Below are 16,798 nucleotides of genomic sequence, written 5' to 3'. Positions count from 1 at the left end.
ACAACTAGTACAAACCCTATAAAAACCATCCCCATTTATTCTAGAAATGAAAATAACTTATACATTCTTAACCACTCAAATGCTGAAACTTCATGGACTTGAGAATGGCTTCTTAGAGCATCCATTGAAATGTTAGTCTTAATTTTAATGTATCAGATATCTGTTTTAAGGGTTTGATTTTGATTCTAATTTATTGTCGGACTCAGCAATTGAGAGATGAAAAAAGGGTGTTCAATATATTGGTTTTTGGCGGTGAAAAAAAAAAATAGTATTGTTGTTTCAAGTTGTGGTTGAGATTGGCATTTGCTGTCAGACAGACAAAATTCTTAGGTTTAGTACTCAGATGGCTAATCATGGGGTTAGGAGTAAGTTTCTGTCTGTAAATTTGAATAAATCATATGAATATCCTTCTAAATCTAGCCTGTAAGGGGTATAGTTAAATCTTAGGATAGGCCATTTTCATTTTCATTTTTCATCTTATAAATCATAGGATTTGTTTTTTGGTACGTTGGTTAGAGAAGCTCATTTGTTCGATTGCAGAGATGATAATGATGATGAAGCCAATATTTTGGTAGTGCATGAGCTACTCTTCTTGCTGTTGAAATTTCATGCAAGAAAATTAAAAAGATGAGGATTGCACAAAAGACATATGAAGTGAGTCATTTTGTCAGGCAAGGAGACATTCGACGACAACCAATTTCAAAGTCAACTTTGGTTTTGCTCGATTTTTCTATCTTGAGGTACCCATATATACTTTACTGAACTATTTAATTCATGGTTGTTACTTGATATCTCCTTAGTTGTATAATTATACCCGACATGAATTTACTATTATTATATTGTAAGGTTTTTAGTCCGCTGGATACTAACTAACTTCATATGCAGGTAAACCAATGAAGTTAGTGCGGATCTGGGGTGAGAATAAGTTTAAAGAGGTAATCTAGACCATTAAATACCAAGCAGGCAAAGCTAGCTAGAAAATAGAGGACAGTGGTACTTGGCCAGGCATCATCAGATAGCAGAGAACAAGAGTGGACCTTAGCTCATTCCACTTAATAATTAAGTTTTTATGCAATTTGATTCTTAATACTCCCTCCGTCCCACTATTAAGTAACCTAGTTGAAGTTTGCACAAATTTTAAGGCAAACAAGGAAAAAGAGATTTTTAAGCATTTTTTACAATTATATCCTTATGGATAATAATTAATAAAATTTTGAAATGATTTATCTCTCAAACTACACCACGGATGTTCGCAAACTTTATACCATTGAAAAGCATTTTAAAACACCTACGTAACGAATATAAACATGCCTATCAAATTATGCATATTTCTTATATTTCTTATGATCAATTAAAAGGGTAATTTTAGAAATATCTCATTGTTTAGTGATATAGGTCACTTAATGATGAGACAAAATTAAAAACCAAATAGGTCACTTAATGATGGGACGGAGGGAGTATGATTGTGTACAGGGGGTAGTAAATTAGTGATTAACAGGATTGATGGGTAAATTACAAGTGAGTATCTGCATAATATAAATTATGTGACCTTGAGTTCAATAAACTGCGTTGTCTTCAGCTTACTTTCAGAATGTGGTTTAACGTTGCTTGAAATAAGAAAACTGAACCTGGGTTTTCAGTAAAAACCAACTTTACCAGAGACGGCGAAACTATAAAAGTACCTGGATGCTAGCATATAAAAACCTGAAAAATTGTTAGAGAAAATGAGTTTATAAAAATTGAGTTTATAAAATAGTTTGGTTTTTTGGTCTTGAAAGGATTGGAACTTAGGACCAATTGGTCACTAAGAACACTAGCTCATTTTCATTTATTGTGAATGAACCTTTAGTCCCACATAGGGAAAACTAAAGATGATACCTTTCCATAAGTATTGAATTTTTTGATATTAAGAGTGGCCCTTGGGTCATTAGCACTCTTGTGCGAGGGGGAGGACTTAGGCAATGGGCTAGTTGGTGCAACCACATATTTTCACACACGCGCGGTGCTTCACGCCGCCGTCCGTGCGGGCGGGCGGGCCGGTCCGGGCTCGGGCTCGGGTGTGGGTGTGGGTCTGAGTGTGGGTCAACCAAGACTTATCTTTTTGGGAAACTTCCTTTGAATTATTATCTAAAAGATTTTAAACAAATCATTTCTTAATCGTTGGGGGCGTCTGACCCAGCAGATGTTTCCTTACGTTTTACAAACACATTATGATGCATGAAACGTGCATGAACGTTTTACAAACACATTATGATGCATGAACGTTTTATAACCACATTATGATGCATGAAACGGATTAAATCAATACATGAACGTTTTATACTGTTTCGAAAAATTTGAATTAATTGAAATTAATTCCATTCGATTTAATGCGCATCAATGAGACTTCTCTCATTTCTCCTCTATATAAACCGACCACATTTTTCATTTTCAATTCGTGTCCAGAAGAGCTACTATCCTCTTCTTTTCGTCTTCTCCCCCTGTGTGGTCCTTTATTTTCATTCCGTGCGCAATTGCTGTTGAGGTCGTAAGAGTGGGCAAGTACTTAGTACTAACAGTGCTTGCAACGGGCAGTTTTATCCTGGATACGAACTTGACCACAGGGTATAGGCATCACTCATTCTTGAGGCGTACCGGTCAAATATCGTGTTAAGGACAGCGTGTTGAACACGTGACTCTGTCCTCTGTTTGCAGTCCAATTGAGTGTCTATTTACTTTCCAGAAATTAATCCTTTTATTCTAACATCTCTCTAACATCTTTCTTGAGTGTTTTATTATTACAGAAGCAACAATCTTAACACGATATTTCTGTTTTCTATCTGTAACAATGGGTAAGAACGATGTTCAAAGGCCAGCAAAGTTTTCTGGAAAAGACTTTAAGAGGTGGCAGTCAAAAATGTTATTTTTTCTGAGTTATCATGAGTTGGACTCCTATGTTCTGAAACCGTTTGATGAGTCATTGAAGAATGTTGGTAGTGAGTCTCTTTTTGATGAATGGAAGAGGAACAATTACATGGCTAAAAATCATATTCTGAATTGTTTAGAGGATGCTCTGTATGATTTTTACAATGCTAAAGAAAACTTTTCTGCTTTTGATTTATGGGCTGTTTTGGAGGCGAAATACCAAGCTGAAACTTTTGGAAGTAAGAAATTCTTGGTAGCTAGGCTTTATGAGTATAAAATGGTGAATGACAAATCTGTGGTTGATCAATTCCTTGAACTCCAGCAAATTATGAATGAAATTCTAGCCGAAGGTATGGTGATTGATGAAACTTTTCAAGTGTCTACTGCTATCGAGAAATTGCCTACTTCCTGGTCCGAGTACAAGAAGAAACTGAGACATGAAACTGCTGAAGTTACTATGGTTGAACTGGGTAAGAAAATTCAAGTTGAAGAATTGTTGTGCTCCAAGGACAAAAATGTATCTTCTTAAAGGGACATATCTTACAAAGCTCATGTGACTGAACACAAAGGTTTGAATGCTGATAAGAACCGAAACAACTCCAAGAAACCTCCAGGCAAGAAAGGTATGTTTCAGAAACCTAAATCTAGCATTAATAAAATTAAGGGTGATTGCTATGCTTGCGGAAATCCTGGCCATATGCCGGTTCACTGTAGAAACCGTAAGGACCTTAAAAAGAAAAATAATGCTAATTTGGTTGAAAACAACAAAGATGAATTTTCTGGCACGGTGTCTGAAGTAAATTTGGTAACAAATGTGAGAGACTGGTGGGTAGACTCTGGGGCTACCAAACATGTCTGTGGGAACAAAGAAATGTTCACCTCCTACAGTAAGGTAGGGGAAGGAGAGAAACTCTATATGGGTAACTCATCTGCAGCTGCGGTTGTAGGAAAAGGCAAAGTTGGGCTCAAGCTCACTTCTGGCAAGACTCTCACTTTGAATGAAGTTCTTCATGTTCCGGACATCTGCAAAAATCTTGTTTTTGTGCTGTTTTAGATGATAAGGGTTTTAAAATTGTAATAGAATCTGGGAAATGTGTTGTAACTAAGGGTAAGGATTATGTGGGGCAGGGTTATAAGACTGAGGGTCTGTATAAGCTTAATGTAAACTCTGTAATGAATAATAATGATTCTTCTGCTTATGTTTGTGAGTCTTTGAACGTTTGGCATGGTAGACTTGGACATGTAAATTATAAGTCAATGCTTAAACTAGCCAATGTGGGCTGCATACCCAAATTTAGTTTGGAAAAGGAACACAAATGTGAAATATGCTAGAATCAAAGTATGCTAGAAAACCTTTTAGCAAAAATGTTCATAGAAATTCTAAACCCTTAGAATTAATTCACTCAGACCTAGTTGACATGAAATCAGTTCAAACTAGAGGCGGTAAGAAATGGTTTGTTACCTTTATAGACGATGTACTAGGTACTGTCATATTATTGCTTAGAGGTAAGGATGATGCCTTAGAAGCATTTAAGAGGTATAAACTAGAAGTTGAAAACCAATTGAATACTACCATTAAAACCATTAGGTCTGACCGTGGTGGTGAGTACATAACTCCTATAGGAGATTTCTGTGTAGAACATGGCAAATACACGAGGTTACCCCTCCTTATTCACCTCAGTCGAATGGAGTAGCTGAACGTAAGAACCGCACCCTTAAGGAGATGATGAATGCCATGTTAATTAGTTCAGGATTACCTTCGAACTTGTGGGGGGAAGCTGTCCTCTCAGCCTGCTATATCCTGAACAGAGTACCTTTTAAAGGATCAGACAAAACTCCATACGAATTGTGGAAAGGTAGACAACCTTCTTTAGCATACTTTAAAGTGTGGGGGTGTTTGGCTAAGGTTCAGATCCCTAAACCTAAAGCAACCAAGATAGGACCCAAAATGTTGATGTGTCTTCATAGGGTATCCTGAGCATACACCTGCATATAGATTTATGGTTGTGAATTCTGATGTTTCTGAAATTGGTGTAAATACTATTATGGAGTCTAGGGATGCTGTGTTTTTGAAAATGTTTTTCCTTTAAAATCTGACTCTCGTAAGAGAGGTGTTGATCCCCTAGATGTTCCTTCAACCAGTCATTTACCTTTAGAGGAAGATGAAGTAGAATTTGATCTTAGGAGGAGTAAAAGGGCTAGAACCAAAACCTCCTTTGGACCTGACTTCATAACACTAGCAGAGTCTGATCCTCAGACTTATAGAGAAGCCATGACTTCTTCTGAAGCTCTATGGTGGAAAGAGTCTTGTATTAGTGAAATGGAATCCATCAAAGAAAATGATACATGGGAGATAGTAGATTTACCTCTAGGGTGTAAGGCCATAGGATGTAAATGGATCTTCAGGAGGAAACGTAACATAGATGGAACTATTCAAAAATACAAGGCTAGGTTAGTAGTCAAAGGCTACAAACAAAAGGAAGGTGTAGATTTCTTTGATACTTACTCAACCGTTACGAGAATTACTTCCATTAGGATGTTAATTGCTATAGCCGCGGTTCATAACCTAGAAATACATCAAATGGATGTAAAGACAGCTTTCCTACATGGTGAATTAGGCGAAGAAATTTACATGGAACAACCTGAGGGATTTGTAGTGAAAGGTTGTGAAAACAAAGTTTGTAAACCGAAAAAATCTTTGTATGGATTGAAACAAACACCTAAACAATGGCATGAAAAATTTGATCATGTAATGTTATCTAGTGGTTTTAGAATCAATGAATCTGACAAGTGTGTATATACTAAGCTTGTAAATGATGCCTGTGTGATTGTATGCTTGTATGTTGATGATATGCTTATACTTGGTATAAACATGGATGTAATTAATTCCACTAAGAACATGCTGAATGAGAACTTTGACATGAAAGACTTATGCCCTGCAGATGTAATCTTAGGGATGAAAATTAGGAGAAATTCTAACGGTTATAGGCTTAGTCAATCTCATTATGTTGAATCTGTAATTAGAAAATTAAATCATTTAGATTGTAAACCTGCTTATACTCCGTATGATCCTTGTTGTAAACTCAAAAAGAACAGAGGTAATGGAGTATCACAACTTGAATACTCACGAGTTATAGGAAGTCTGATGTATTTGATGAACTGTACTAGGCCAGACATTGCTTATGTTGTGAGTAGGTTAAGTAGGTATACTTGTAATCCAAGGCAGGAACACTGGGATACACTTTTTAGAGTGTTGAGGTATCTGAAATACACGTTGACCTTTTGTTTGAATTATGAAAGGTATCCTGCTGTCCTTGAGGGATTTTGTGATGCAAACTGGATATCAGACTCAGAGGAGTCTAAGTCTACGAGTGGATATGTTTTCACTCTAGCATGTGGGGCTGTTTCTTGGAAGAGTTCCAAACAGACCTGCATAGCTCGATCCACTATGGAATCTGAGTTTATTGCGCTAGATAAAGCAGGAGAGGAAGCCGCTTGGCTAAGATGCTTTTTAGAAGACATTCCTCTCTGGCATAGGCCTGTGCCGGCTATATCTATACATTGTGATAATCAAGCTGCCATAGCTAAAGCTAAAAACAGCTACTATAATGGGAAGTCTATACATATAAAAGAAGACACGATACCCTAAAACAACTAATCTCAAAAGGCGTTATTTCCATTGATTGGGTTAAGTCCAAGGAGAATATCGCGGACCCTTTGACGAAAGGTTTGTCCAAGGAGATAGTTAGTAATGCATCTAAGGGGATGGGGCTTAGGCTCATTAAATAAACTTGCCATGAAGGATACTCAACCTTGCTGACTGGAGATCCCAAGATCAAGGTTTCGAATGAGAAACTAATTTGTGGCGGGTCAAGGTAAACACTATCAGAGAATTCATTCTCTGCCCCTTCCCTATGGTGTAGACGTGATAGTGTGACTGCATGTGAGGATGACTTTGTATTAAGTCTTAATGAGTTCTATAGTTTCAATTTTAGATTGAAGTGGGGTGTAGCAGTAAAACTCTTGATGGAACTCACCTATCTGAATGTGGAAGTGGGTCGCTTCCTATGAGAAAAGAGCTGATTCTCTAGAGCATTCGAGAAACAGGATTTGTCCAGGGCCAAAAAGGACACAACGACACGAACTCGACAGCACCTAGAGAGATATCACGCGTGGTTATTATCGCGAATTACACTAAACGATGGTAGTTCAAGACATCGCGTTCACTGTCCATCAAGTAGTTCCGAAAATTTATTACTAAGCAAAGGTTCAAGACCTTATGGACACCTCTTGCCTAAGTGGTATTTCTCGTTTTCCGTTTTCTGATTTTTTATCGGTATTTCATTCATGTGGGGGATTGTTAGAGAAAATGAGTTTATAAAAATTGAGTTTATAAAATAGTTTGGTTTTTTGGTCTTGAAAGGATTGGAACTTAGGACCTATTGGTCACTAAGGACACTAGCTCATTTTCACTTATTGTGAATGAACCTTTAGTCCCACATAGGGAAAACTAAAGATGATACCTCTCCATAAGTATTGAATTTTTTTATATTAAGAGTGGCCCTTGGGTCATTAGCACTTTTGTGCGAGGGGGAGGACTTAGGCAATGGGCTAGTTGGTGCAACCACATATTTTCACACACGCGCGGTGCTTCGCACCGAAGCACGCACGCCGCCGTCCGTGCGTGCGTGCGGGCGGGCGTGCCGGGCTCGGGTTCGGGTGTGGGTGTGGGTGTGGGTCAACCAAGACTTATCTTTTTGGCGAAACTTCCTTTGAATTATTATCTAAAAGATTTTAAACAAATCATTTTTTATTCGTTGGGGGCGTCTGACCCGGCGGATGTTTCCTTACGTTTTACAAACACATTATGATGCATGAAACGTGCATGAACGTTTTACAAACACATTATGATGCATGAACGTTTTATAACCACATTATGATGCATGAAACGGATTAAATCAATACATGAACCTTTTATACTGTTTCGAAAAATTTGAATTAATTGAAATTAATTCCATTCGATTTAATGCGCATCAATGATACTTCTCTCATCTCTCCTCTATATAAACCGACCACATTTTTCATTTTCAATTCATGTCCAGAAGAGCTACCATCCTCTTCTTTTCGTCTTCTCCCCCTGTGTGGTCCTTTATTTTCATTCCGTGCGCAATTGCTGTTGAGGTCGTAAGAGTGGGCAAGTACTGTAGTGCTAACAGTGCTTGCAACGGGCAGTTTTATCCTGGATACGAACTTGACCACAGGGTATAGGCATCACTCATTCTTGAGGCGTACCGGTCAAATATCGTGTTAAGGACAGCGTGTTGAACACGTGACTCTGTCCTCTGTTTGCAGTCCAATTGAGTGTCTATTTACTTTCCAGAAATTAATCCTTTTATTCTAACATCTCTCTAACATCTTTCTTGAGTGTTTTATTGTTACAGAAGCAACAATCTTAACACGATATTTCTGTTTTCTGTCTGTAACAATGGGTAAGAACGATGTTGAAAGACCAGCAAAGTTTTCTGGAAAAGACTTTAAGAGGTGGCAGTCAAAAATGTTATTTTTCTGAGTTATCATGAGTTGGACTCCTATGTTCTGAAACCGTTTGATGAGTCATTGAAGAATGCTGGTAGTGAGTCTCTTTTTGATGAATGGAAGAGGAACAATTACATGGCTAAAAATCATATTCTGAATTTTAGAGGATGCTTTGTATGATTTTTACAATGCTAAGGACAACTTTTCTGCTTTTGATTTATGGGTGCTTTGGAGGCAAATACCAAGCTGAAACTGCCGGAAGTAAGAAATTCTTGGTAGCCAGACTTTATGAGTATAAAATGGTGAATGACAAATCTGTGGTTGATCAATTCCTTGAACTCCAGCAAATTATGAATGAAATTCTTGCCGAAGGTATGGTGATTGATGAAACTTTTCAAGTGTCTACTGCTATCGAGAAATTGCCTACTTCCTGGTCCGAGTACAAGAAGAAACTGAGACATGAAACTGCTGAAGTTACTATGGTTGAACTGGGTAAGAAAATTCAAGTTGAAGAATTGTTGTGCTCCAAGGACAAAAATGTATCTTCTTCAAGGGACATGTCTTACAAAGCTCATGTGACTGAACACAAAGGTTAATGCTGATAAGAACCGAAACAACTCCAAGAAACCTCCAGGCAAGAAAGGTATGTTTCAGAAACCTAAATCTAGCATTAATAAAATTAAGGGTGATTGCTATGCTTGCGGAAATCCTGGCCATATGGCGGTTCACTGTAGAAACCGTAAGGACCTTAAAAAGAAAAATAATGTTAATTTGGTTGAAAACAACAAAGATGAATTTTCTGGCACGGTGTCTGAAGTAAATTTGGTAACAAATGTGAGGGACTGGTGGGTAGACTCTGGGGCTACCAAACATGTCTGTGGGAACAAAGAAATGTTCACCTCCTACAGTAAGGTAGGGGAAGGAGAGAAACTCTATATGGGTAACTCATCTGCAGCTGCGGTTGTAGGAAAAGGCAAAGTTGGGCTCAAGCTCACTTCTGGCAAGACTCTCACTTTGAATGAAGTTCTTCATGTTCCGGACATCTGCAAAAATCTTGTTTCTTGTGCTGTTTTAGATGATAAGGGTTTTAAAATTGTAATAGAATCTGGGAAATGTGTTGTAACTAAGGGTAAGGATTATGTGGGGCAGGGTTATAAGACTGAGGGTCTGTATAAGCTTAATGTAAACTCTGTAATGAATAATAATGGTTTCTTCTGCTTATGTTTGTGAGTCTTTGAACGTTTGGCATGGTAGACTTGGACATGTAAATTATAAGTCAATGCTTAAACTAGTCAATGGGTTGCATACCCAAATTTAGTTTGGAAAAGGAACACAAATGTGAAATATGCTAGAATCAAAGTATGCTAGAAAACCTTTTAGCAAAAATGTTCATAGAAATTCTAAACCCTTAGAATTAATTCACTCAGACCTAGTTGACATGAAATCAGTTCAAACTAGAGGCGGTAAGAAATGGTTTGTTACCTTTATAGACGACTGTACTAGGTACTGTCATATTTATGCTTAGAGGTAAGGATGATGCCTTAGAAGCATTTAAGAGGTATAAACTAGAAGTTGAAAACCAATTGAATACTACCATTAAAACCATTAGGTCTGACCGTGGTGGTGAGTACATAACTCCTATAGGAGATTTCTGTGTAGAACATGGCATAATACACGAGGTTACCCCTCCTTATTCACCTCAGTCGAATGGAGTAGCTGAACGTAAGAACCGCACCCTTAAGGAGATGATGAATGCCATGTTAATTAGTTCAGGATTACCTTCGAACTTGTGGGGGGAAGCTGTCCTCTCAGCCTGCTATATCCTGAACAGAGTACCTTTTAAAGGATCAGACAAAACTCCATACGAATTGTGGAAAGGTAGACAACCTTCTTTAGCATACTTTAAAGTGTGGGGGTGTTTGGCTAAGGTTCAGATCCCTAAACCTAAAGCAACCAAGATAGGACCCAAAACTGTTGACTGTGTCTTCATAGGGTATCCTGAGCATACACCTGCATATAGATTTATGGTTGTGAATTCTGATGTTTCTGAAATTGGTGTGAATACTATTATGGAGTCTAGGGATGCTGTGTTTTTGAAAATGTTTTTCCTTTAAAATCTGACTCTCGTAAGAGAGGTGTTGATCCCCTAGATGTTCCTTCAACCAGTCAGACTTTACCTTTAGAGGAAGATGAAGTAGAATTTGATCTTAGGAGGAGTAAAAGGCTAGAACCAAACCTCTTTGGACCTGACTTCATAACACTAGCAGAGTCTGATCCTCAGACTTATAGAGAAGCCATGACTTCTTCTGAAGCTCCGTGGTGGAAAGAGTCTTCTATTAGTGAAATGGAATCCATCAAAGAAAATGATACATGGGAGATAGTAGATTTACCTCCAGGGTGTAAGGCCATAGGATGTAAATGGATCTTCAGGAGGAAACGTAACATAGATGGAACTATTCAAAAATACAAGGCTAGGTTAGTAGTCAAAGGCTACAAACAAAAGGAAGGTGTAGATTTCTTTGATACTTACTCACCCGTTACGAGAATTACTTTCATTAGGATGTTAATTGCTATAGCCGCGGTTCATAACCTAGAAATACATCAAATGGATGTAAAGACAGCTTTCCTACATGGTGAATTAGACGAAGAAATTTACATGGAACAACCTGAGGGCTTTGTAGTGAAAGGTTGTGAAAACAAAGTTTGTAAACTGAAAAAATATTTGAATGGATTGAAACATGCACCTAAACAATGGCATGAAAAATTTGATCATGTAATGTTCTCTAGTGGTTTTAGAATAAATGAATCTGACAAGTGTGTATATACTAAGCTTGTAAATGATGCCTGTGTGATTGTATGCTTGTATGTTGATGATATGCTTATACTTGGTACAAACATGGACGTAATTAATTCCACTAAGAACATGCTGAATGAGAACTTTAACATGAAAGACTTAGGCCCTGCAGATGTAATCTTAGGGATGAAAATTAGGAGAAATTCTAATGGTTATAGTCTTAGTCAATCTCATTATGTTGAATATGTGCTTAGAAAATTCAATCATTTCGATTGTAAACCTGCTTATACTCCGTATGATCCTTGTTGTAAACTCAAAAAGAACAGAGGTAATGGAGTATCACAACTTGAATACTCACGAGTTATAGGAAGTCTGATGTATTTGATGAACTGTACTAGGCCAGACATTGCTTATGTTGTGAGTAGGTTAAGTAGGTATACTTGTAATCCAGGGCAGGAACACTGGGATGCACTTTTTAGAGTGTTGAGGTATCTGAAATACACGTTGACCTTTTGTTTGAATTATGAAAGGTATCCTGCTGTCCTTGAGGGATTTTGTGATGCAAACTGGATATCAGACTCAGAGGAGTCTAAGTCTACGAGTGGATATGTTTTCACTCTAGCATGTGGGGCTGTTTCTTGGAAGAGTTCCAAACAGACCTGCATAGCTCGATCCACTATGGAATCTGAGTTTATTGCGCTAGATAAAGCAGGAGAGGAAGCCGCTTGGCTAAGATGCTTTTTAGAAGACATTCTTCTCTGGCATAGGCCTGTGCCGGCTATATCTATACATTGTGATAATCAAGTTACCATAGCTAAAGCTAAAAAAAGCTACTATAATGGGAAGTATATACATATAAAGAGAAGACACGATACCCTAAAACAACTAATCTCAAAAGGCGTTATTTCCATTGATTGGGTTAAGTCCAAGGAGAATATCGCGGACCCTTTGACGAAAGGTTTATCCAAGGAGATAGTTAGTAATGCATCTAAGGGGATGGGGCTTAGGCTCATTAAATAAACTTGCCATGAAGGATACTCAACCTTGTTGACTGGAGATCCCAAGATCAAGGTTTCAAATGAGAAACTAATTTGTGGCAGGTCAAGGTAAACACTATCATAGAATTAATTCTCTGCCCCCTCCCTATGGTGTAGACGTGATAGTGTGACTGCATGTGAGGATGACTTTCTATTAAGTCTTAATGAGTTCTATAGTTTCAATTTTATATTGAAGAGGGGTGTAGCAGTAAACACTCTTGATAGAACTCACCTATCTGAATGTGGAAGTGGGTCGCTTCCTATGAGAAAAGAGCTGATTCTCTAGAGCATTTTGAGAAACAGGATTTGTCCAGGGCCAAAAAGGACACAACGGCACGAACTCGACAGCACCTAGAGAGATATCACGCGTGGTTATTATCGCGAATTACACTAAACGATGGTAGTTCAAGACATCGCGTTCACTGTCCATCAAGTAGTTCCGACAATTTCTTACTAAACAAAGGTTCAAGACCTTATGGACACCTCTTGCCTAAGTGGTATTTCTCGTTTTCCGTTTTCTGATTTTTTTATCGGTATTTCATTCATGTGGGGGATTGTTAGAGAAAATGAGTTTATAAAAATTGAGTTTATAAAATAGTTTGGTTTTTTGGTCTTGAAAGGATTGGAACTTAGGACCTATTGGTCACTAAGGACACTAGCTCATTTTCACTTATTGTGAATGAACCTTTAGTCCCACAGAGGGAAAACTAAAGATGATACCTCTCCATAAGTATTGAATTTTTTGATATTAAGAGTGGCCCTTGGGTCATTAGCACTTTTGTGCGAGGGGGAGGACTTAGGCAATGGGCTAGTTGGTGCAACCACATATTCTCACACACGCGCGGTGCTTCGCACCGAAGCACGCACGCCGTCCGGGCGGGCGGGCGGGCCGGGCCGGGCTCGGGTTCGGGTTCGGGTGTGGGTGTGGGTCAACCAAGACTTATCTTTTTGCCGAAACTTCCTTTGAATTATTATCTAAAAGATTTTAAACAAATCATTTCTTATTCGTTGGGGGCGTCTGACCCGGCGGATGTTTCCTTACGTTTTACAAACACATTTTGATGCATGAAACGTGCATGAACGTTTTACAAACACATTATGATGCATGAACGTTTTATAACCACATCATGATGCATGAAACGGATTAAATCAATACATGAACGTTTTATACTGTTTCGAAAATTTTGAATTAATTGAAATTAATTCCATTCGATTTAATGCGCATCAATGAGACTTCTCTCATTTCTCCTCTATACAAACCGACCACATTTTTCATTTTCAATTCGTGTCCAGAAGAGCTACTATCCTCTTCTTTTCGTCTTCTGCCCCTGTGTGGTCCTTTATTTTCATTCTGTGCGCAATTGCTGTTGAGGTCGTAAGAGTGGGGGCAAGTACTGTAGTGCTAACTGTGCTTGCAACGAGCAGTTTTATCCTGGATACGAACTTGACCACAGGGTATAGGCATCACTCATTCTTGAGGCGTACCGGTCAAATATCGTGTTAAGGACAGCGTTGAACACGTGACTTTGTCCTCTGTTTGCAGTCCAATTGAGTGTCTATTTACTTTCCAGAAATTAATCCTTTTATTCTAACATCTCTCTAACATCTTTCTTGAGTGTTTTATTGTTACAGAAGCAACAAAAATAAATGGGATGTATTGTCCTGAGAAAAACGAGGAACCTACAGTCGATCAACCAACCCTTATATGTGTTGACATATATGGTTAAATGGATGAACATTCATGCTTTGTGAGTCAAACTTGGGAACAGTCAGTAGTGGGCTGAAAGAAAATTAGTAACGATAAAGAAAGAGTTTGCGGTTTGCGTGATCATAATTCACCATTCCGATTATCATATTTCACCAATTGTGCAAATAGGAAAATTGATGGATCGCAAGATCACGATCAATAAAATTATAAACATCCGCAAATAGTCCTAGCTAGAATGAATACAACTGAAGTATTGGCAAACCAATAACTACAAAGATATGAATTTCGTCTTGCACCAATATCCTGTGATGTTGCAACATGGGTTTTGAACTGCTGTGGTTCTACATGTATACTACTCCCTCAAATCTAATGTTGTCTAGATGTGTGTGCCACATGAATCCGATGCTCGAGAATAGGTTCATCAAACACAAATAATTTACCATGTGTATATTCGCGGAACGATTGTTGTTCCACAATCGTGTGTAAAAACAAACATAAAGAGGCAATGATCTTTATGCAGAAAACATTCGTTATATATACAAATTCTACTTCTTGCGAGGGAATGCGTTTCTCTATTTTAACTTCCAACTTGCCTTGGATAGTCTGATTTGTTAAGAAGCTAACACCCGGTAATACCGATAACACAATCAAAGCCCATGCCGTTACGACACGGGTCATACCTAGTATCATCTAAGGCACATATATATTATCAGAATACATATACATATATATATGTTTAACTATATTTTTTGGTGAGTAAGGGATAGGTAAGAAACCGCAATTTTGCGAATTTTAGTATTTTTTTTTATCATTTTATTATATGGTACTCACGGTTTTAATACTGGCGAAGCGAGAAAATTTCGCATCCCTAGAGGATAACGAAAATTTGATCTTCTCGGCTTAAACAATCTCCAGAAATTTTAAAATAATATCACCAGAAGCTGGAATATCATATACCATATTATGAACGCAAAAGTGCTCTCCATGACGGTCGGTCCCAGAAGTGACTGTTACAAAGTGCTAGCGGCCGGTTTCTATCAATGGTCCCTGAAGTGACCGTTGCAAAGTGCTAGCCGGTTTGCTATAAAGAATGTATCCATTTGCTCATTTTTAAACTAATATTGCGTTGACTCCGTAGGCAATAAAATCTGGAGAATTGTTTGATATTATGTTGATACCATATCTATGTTTATGTTTCCTTTATTTTGAGTTTTATTTTATTTGTTTTTGTAAATAATGGATTCCCGAAACAATCCACAAAATGTTGTCGACTCTAGAAGTAGTCCAACATGTAATTTTTGGTTCTCCGTGGTAATCCAAAATATTATGGGTTCCAGCAATAATCCATAAAATAGAGTCCAAAAATGGTTTATAAAAATATCTGGATTCCAGAAATAACCCATAAAATTATGTATTCCGAAATAGCCCATGGTTACTAAATGTTTTTGTTAATTGCGTTGTTATTTTTCTCTCGTCTATCTCCGCCAAAGGATTCGAGAAGTAATTTATCCAAGTATTAAATAGAAGACAAAGATATTGTTTCATATACAATGGAACAACAAACATAATTTTTCAAGCCACTCATAATTTAATAACCTTAAATAGGTTTTATGGAATTATTTCGGGTTCGAATAATATGATAGACGGTTCCGGAAGAGCACGTATCATTTCGGTGGTGTAAAAATAACTACTATTGACGCCTTATATCATTCCGGATTCCTAAGGAATCTGTTGATTTTTATTAAAATAGTTGGTGTTACCACAGTGAAATGAAGAGAAGTTTATGAAGTATTTATTACTTCATCTGTTTTGTCCTAGAAACACGTGGTAGAGAAGCTTAAGGCTATCTCTCTTTTATGAGGTGTATCATATGAGTATTTGTACAGTCGAATCTTACATTGTCACTAACTAGAAGTTTAATGATCTTGAATTTTTTATGCTCATGCATTGTAAGTTTGTACACCCGATTTCTACCAAGATGAATAAAACAATACAAAATACTCATAGATATCCTTTACAAAACCTGAAGCTTCCCTTAAATAAGGGAGTAAATTATGTTGTTCGTTCTTGAGACGTTCGGCTCTATAAAATACATTGACATAAAACACTATGGTAACTAGTTGAATCATCAAATACTTTTGGTATTGATAGTGTAGGGTTTGTTCACCCTACACTATAATTTTTTTTCAATACTTTTGGTATTGATATTCGCGTCTACTATATACGTCTCTTGGTTATATTAACATGTAATGCTGTGTTTTCGAAGCTGTTTGAGAAAATCTTTTGGTTGCCTATCCATTTTTGGACTTTCCAATTAAGTTCATTTCTTGATGGCAATTACAGGGGCTTATAATGCCTTGCCTTAAGTTGGTGTTATATGGAGCATACATATAGCACATGTGCATGCTCAACATGGTATAGTTGAGATATTTTTAAAGCATTTTTAATTGATTGCTCGACCAACTATTTACCATCAATATTGTTTTGGGAAGCAACCTTACATTTCATATTTACATGTTTGGTCCATAACGTCACCTAACTATATATGTTGGTTTTATTTCATAAGACATTAAAAACCCTAAACTGGTAATGTCTTATTATAAATGAGACTGTATTCCCGCCGTTATGAGGAGGAAGTTAGCCACTACATGAGCGAATGGAATGTCTCATCTTTGTCGAGCTTGTAGCTGTTTTTGGTATACAGTTGCGGTTTAATTAACACCCGAAAACTATCATTCTCTATAAAATCAGACAAAATTATGGAACCAAAAGTTTCTAGAAATGAGATAGTAATGTTTCCACCATAATCAAGAAAACTAA

Source organism: Papaver somniferum, chromosome 8 (assembly GCF_003573695.1).
Source record: "Papaver somniferum cultivar HN1 chromosome 8, ASM357369v1, whole genome shotgun sequence".
NCBI lineage: Eukaryota > Viridiplantae > Streptophyta > Magnoliopsida > Ranunculales > Papaveraceae > Papaver > Papaver somniferum.
The sequence above is the reverse complement of the archived record's forward strand: the minus strand, read 5'-3'. Positions refer to the sequence as shown.